This window comes from Eleutherodactylus coqui, unplaced genomic scaffold (genome assembly GCF_035609145.1).
Source record: "Eleutherodactylus coqui strain aEleCoq1 unplaced genomic scaffold, aEleCoq1.hap1 HAP1_SCAFFOLD_383, whole genome shotgun sequence".
NCBI lineage: Eukaryota > Metazoa > Chordata > Amphibia > Anura > Eleutherodactylidae > Eleutherodactylus > Eleutherodactylus coqui.
In genome coordinates, this window is record NW_027102198.1 from 95001 (window position 1) to 100781 (window position 5781).

Below are 5781 nucleotides of genomic sequence, written 5' to 3' on the forward strand. Positions count from 1 at the left end.
TGGTGGCTGCTGGCAGCCGTGTGCTGGCTGCAGGGGTGGGCCTGGGCGTCTGCGGAGGGCCCCTTCAGAGTGCACCTACCAGTAGGGGCTCAAGACCCAGGCTGAGCCTCCGATGTGCCCGGGCTGGACACCCAGGAGGCGGGCAGCAGCCCCCGCTGAAGCCCACGGCAGTTGGCAGAGATGGGTCTTTGAGAAAAAAATGACAAAGTCCAAACGCTCCAGGCGCTGGCCAGGGGTGCGGACCGGGCTGGCCGGGGCCGGCGGGAGCTGCGGCTGCCGGGGCTGAGCCGAGTGCCTATGCATGTCCTGAGAACCGGGAAGGGGACAAACCGGTGGCTCGAGGCCGGGCTGGAGTTCCAGGAGGTCGGCCTGACTCTGGAGGTTTTCCCCTTAGCTTTTCCCCATAGGCCAAAAGGGGGGAAGTCAAAAAAGCACCCCCGGCAGATGTATGCAGAGTTGGGCTGGAGGGTGACGGAGAGCGGGCTGTTGGCAGCTGTGTGGTGGCTGCTGGCAGCCGTGTGCTGGCTGCTGGGGTGGGCCTGGGCGGCTGCCGAGGGCCCCCTGAGTGCACCTAGCAGTAGGGGCTGATGACCCAGGCTGAGCCTCCGATGTGCCCGGGCAGGACACCCAGGAGGCGGGGAGCAGCCCCCGCTGAAGTCCACGGCATGTGCCAGAGGCGAGTCTTGGAGAAAAAACGACAAAGTCCAAACGCTCCAGGCGCCGGGCAGGGTGGCGGACCGGGCTGGCCGGGCCGGCGGGAGCTGCGGCTGCTGGGGCTGAGCCGAGTATTAGTGCATGTCCTGAGAACCGGGAAGGGGACAAACCGGTGGCTCCAGGCCGGGTGGGAGTTCCAGGAGGTCGGCCTGGCTCTGGAGGTTTTCCCCTTGGCTTTTCCCCATAGGCCTAAACGGGGGAAGTCAAAAAAGCACCCCCAGCAGATGTATGCGGAGGGGCTGGGGGTTGACGGGGAGCGGGCTGTTGGCAGCTGTGTGGTGGCTGCAGGGGTGGGCCTGGGCGGCTGCGGAGGGCCCCCTGAGTGCAGCTACCAGCGGTGGCTCAAGACATTGCCTGAGCCTCCGATGTGCCCGGGCAGGACACCCAGGAGGCGGGGAGCAGCCCCCGCTGAAGCCCACGGCAGTTGGCAGAGATGAGTCTTTGAAAAAATGACAAAGTCCAAACGCTCCAGGCGCTGGCCAGGGGTGCGGACCGGGCTGGCCGGGCCGGCGGGAGCTGCGGCTGCCGGGGCTGAGCCGAGTGTCGATGCATGTCGTGAGAACCGGGAAGGGGACAAACCGGTGGCTCCAGGCCGGGTTGGAGTTCCAGGAGGTCGGCCTGACTCTGGAGGTTTTCCCCTTAGCATTTCCCCATAGGCCAAAAGGGGGGAAGTCAAAAAAGCACCCCCAGCAGATGTATGCAGGAGGGGCTGGGGGGTGACGGAGAGCGGGCTGTTGGCAGCTGTGTGGTGGCTGCTGGCAGCCGTGTGCTGGCTGCAGGGGTGGGCCTGGGCGGCTGCGGAGGGCCCCCTGAGTGCACCTGCCCGCGGTGGCTGAAGACATTGCCTGACCCTCCGATGTGCCCGGGCAGGACACCCAGGAGGCGGGGAGCTGCCCCCGCTGAGGTCCATGGCAGTTGGCAGAGATGGGTCTTTGAGAAAAAATGACAAAGTCCAAACGCTCCAGGCGCTGGCCAGGGGCGCGGACCGGGCTGGCCGGGCCGGCGGGGGCTGCGGCGGCCGGGGCTTAGCCGAGTGTCAGTGCATGTCCTGAGAACCGGGAAGGGGACAAACCGGTGGCTCCAGGCCGGGTTGGAGTTCCAGGAGGTCGGCCTGACTCTGGAGGTTTTCCCCTTAGCTTTTCCCCATAGGCCAAAAGGGGGGAAGTCAAAAAAGCACCCCCAGCAGATGTATGCAGAGGGGCTGGTGGGTGATGGATAGTGGGCTGTTGGCAGCTGTGTGGTGGCTGCTGACAGCCGTGTGCTGGCTGCAGGGGTGGGCCTGGGCGGCTGCGGAGGGCCCCTTCAGAGTGCACCTACCAGTAGGGGCTCGAGACCCAGGCTGAGCCTCCGATGTGCCCGGGCTGGACACCCAGGAGGCGGGCAGCAGCCCCCGCTGAAGCCCACGGCAGTTGGCAGAGATGAGTCTTTGAAAAAAATGACAAAGTCCAAACGCTCCAGGCGTGCCGGCCAGGGGTGCGGACCCGGGCTGGCCGGGCCGGCGGGAGCTGCGGCTGCCGGGGCTGAGCCGAGTGTCGATGCATGTCCTGAGAACCGGGAAGGGGACAAACCGGTGGCTCCAGGCCGGGTTGGAGTTCCATGAGGTCGGCCTGACTCTGGAGGTTTTCCCCTTAGCATTTCCCCATAGGCCAAAAGGGGGGAAGTCAAAAAAGCACCCCCAGCAGATGTATGCAGAGTTGGGCTGGGGGGTGACGGAGAGCGGGCTGTTGGCAGCTGTGTGGTGGCTGCTGGCAGCCGTGTGCTGGCTGCAGGGGTGGGCCTGGGCGGCTGCGGAGGGCCCCCTGAGTGCACCTGCCCGCGGTGGCTGAAGACATTGCCTGACCCTCCGATGTGCCCGGGCAGGACACCCAGGAGGCGGGGAGCTGCCCCCGCTGAGGTCCATGGCAGTTGGCAGAGATGGGTCTTTGAGAAAAAATGACAAAGTCCAAACGCTCCAGGCGCTGGCCAGGGGCGCGGACCGGGCTGGCCGGGCCGGCGGGGGCTGCGGCGGCCGGGGCTTAGCCGAGTGTCAGTGCATGTCCTGAGAACCGGGAAGGGGACAAACCAGTGGCTCCAGGCCGGGTTGGAGTTCCAGGAGGTCGGCCTGACTCTGGAGGTTTTCCCCTTAGCTTTTCCCCATAGGCCAAAAGGGGGGAAGTCAAAAAAGCACCCCCGGCAGATGTATGCAGAAGGGGCTGGAGGGTGACGGAGAGCGGGCTGTTGGCAGCTGTGTGGTGGCTGCTGGCAGCCGTGTGCTGGCTGCAGGGGTGGGCCTGGGCGGCTGCCGAGGGCCCCCAAAGCGCACCTACCAGCAGTAGCTCAAGACCCAGGCTGACCCTCCGATGTGCCCGGGCAGGACACCCAGGAGGCGGGGAGCAGCCCCCGCTGAAGCCCACGGCAGTTGGCAGAGACGGGTCTTTGAGAAAAAACGACAAAGTCCAAACGCTCCAGGCGCTGGCCAGGGGTGGCGGACCGGGCTGGCCGGGCCGGCGGGTGCTGCGGCTGCCGGGGCTGAGCCGAGTGTCGATGCATGTCGTGAGAACCGGGAAGGGGACAAACCTGTGGCTCCAGGCCGGGTGGGAGTTCCAGGAGGTCGGCCTGACTCTGGAGGTTTTCCCCCTGGCTTTTCCCCATAGGCCAAAACGGGGGGAGGCAAAAAAGCACCCCCAGCAGATGTATGCAATGGGCTGGTGGGCGATGGAGAGCGGGCTGTTGGCAGCTGTGTGGTGGCTGCTGGCAGCCGTGTGCTGGCTGCAGGGGTGGGCCCCGGGCGGCTGCGGAGGGCCCCCTGAGTGCACCTACCAGTAGGGGCTGAAGACCCAGGCTGAGCCTCCGATGTGCCCGGGCAGGACACCCAGGGGGCGGGGAGCAGCCCCTGCTGAAGTCCATGGCATGTGCCAGAGGCGACTCTTGGAGAAAAAAACGACAAAGTCCAAACGCTCCAGGCGTGCCGGCCAGGGGTGCGGACCCGGCCGGGCCGGCGAGAGCTGCGGCGGCCGGGGCAGAGCCGAGTGTCGATGCAGGTGGCGAGAACCGGTATGAGGGTAATCCTGGTCGCTCCGGGCCGAGCCAGGGTTCCAGGAGGGCGGAAGGAGCGGGCCCGTTTCCCCTGATAGCGCCGACGGCGGTAAAATAAGGCCTCGCAAAACGTCAGCACGAACACCTTGTCGGGGTATAAGGGAACGAGCGGTGTGCGGTCTTTGACAAAGTGACACTATTTCTCAAAAAAAGCACCCCCGGCAGATGTGTGCAGAGGGGCTGGCTGGTGACGGAGAGCGGCGGGCTGTTGGCAGCAGTGTGCTGGCTGCAGGGGTGGCCCGGGGCGGCTGCGGAGGGCCCCCAAAGTGCACCTGCCAGCAGTGGCTCAAGACCCTGGCTGAGCCTCCGATGTGCCCGGGCAGGATGCCCAGGAGGCCGGGCACGGACCGCAGCTTGCCCGCTTTGCCGTCCGATGAAGCTTGCACGGTCAGAAAAGTTTCAAAGTCCCAACGGGGAGAGAGTGTTGACGGCGAGGGGGCGCTGGCTGCTCCAGGGGCCGGGAGGGAGGCCCTGGAGGTCGGCCTGGGGGTGAGTGGAGCGGCCCCCGTGTGTCCCTGAGCGGCCCCCGGTCTTTGGTCGAGAGGGGGTCTCAGCCGCTAATGTGCCCGCCTCAGGGAGTCCGGCCTGGGGCGAGTGGAGCAGCCCCCGTGTGTCCCTGAGCGTCCCCCGGTCTTTGGTGGAGAGGGGGTCTCAGCCGCTAATGTGCCCGCCTCAGGGAGGCCGGCCTGGGGCGAGTGGAGCAGCCCCCGGGTGTCCCTGAGCGTCCCCCGGTCTCTGGTGGAGAGGGGGCCTCAGCCGCTAATGTGCCCGCCTCAGGGAGGCCGGCCTGGGGCGAGTGGAGCAGCCCCCGTGTGTCCCTGAGCGTCCCCCGGTCTTTGGTCGAGAGGGGGTCTCAGCCGCTAATGTGCCCGCCTGGGTACCCAGGGAGGCCGGCCTGGGGCGAGTGGAGCAGCCCCCGTGTGTCCCTGAGCGTCCCCCCGGTCTCTGGTGGAGAGGGGGTCTCAGCCGCTAATGTGCCCGCCTCAGGGAGGCCGGCCTGGGGCGAGTGGAGCAGCCCCCGTGTGTCCCTGAGTGTCCCCTGGCGTTTGCTGAAGAGGGGGTCTCAGCCGCTAATGTGCCCGCCTGGGTACCTAGGGAGGCCGGCCTGGGGCGAGTGGAGCAGCCCCCGTGTGTCCCCGAGTGCCCCCCGGTCTTTGGTGGAGAGGGGGTCTCAGCCGCTAATGTGCCCGCCCCAGGGAGGCCGGCCTGGGGCGAGTGGAGCAGCCCCCGTGTGTCCCTGAGCGTCCCCCGGTCTTTGGTGGAGAGGGGGTCTCAGCCGCTAATGTGCCCGCCCGGGTACCCAGGGAGACCGGCCTGGGGCGAGTGGAGCAGCCCCCGTGTGTCCCTGAGCGTCCCCTGGCGTTTGCTGAAGAGGGGGTCTCAGCCGCTAATGTGCCCGCCCGGGTACCTAGGGAGGCCGGCCTGGGGCGAGTGGAGCAGCCCCCGTGTGTCCCTGAGCGTCCCCCGGTGTTTGGTGGAGAGGGGGCCTCAGCCGCTAATGTGCCCGCCTCAGGGAGTCCGGCCTGGGGCGAGTGGAGCAGCCCCCGTGTGTCCCTGAGCGTCCCCCGGTCTTTGGTGGAGAGGGGGTCTCAGCCGCTAATGTGCCCGCCCGGGTACCCAGGGAGACCGGCCTGGGGCGAGTGGAGCAGCCCCCGTGTGTCCCTGAGCGTCCCCTGGCGTTTGCTGAAGAGGGGGTCTCAGCCGCTAATGTGCCCGCCCGGGTACCTAGGGAGGCCGGCCTGGGGCGAGTGGAGCAGCCCCCGTGTGTCCCTGAGCGTCCCCCGGTGTTTGGTGGAGAGGGGGCCTCAGCCGCTAATGTGCCCGCCTCAGGGAGTCCGGCCTGGGGCGAGTGGAGCAGCCCCCGTGTGTCCCTGAGCGTCCCCCGGTCTTTGGTGGAGAGGGGGTCTCAGCCGCTAATGTGCCCGCCTCAGGGAGGCCGGCCTGGGGCGAGTGGAGCAGCCCCCGTGTGTCCCTGAGCGCCCCCCGGTCTTT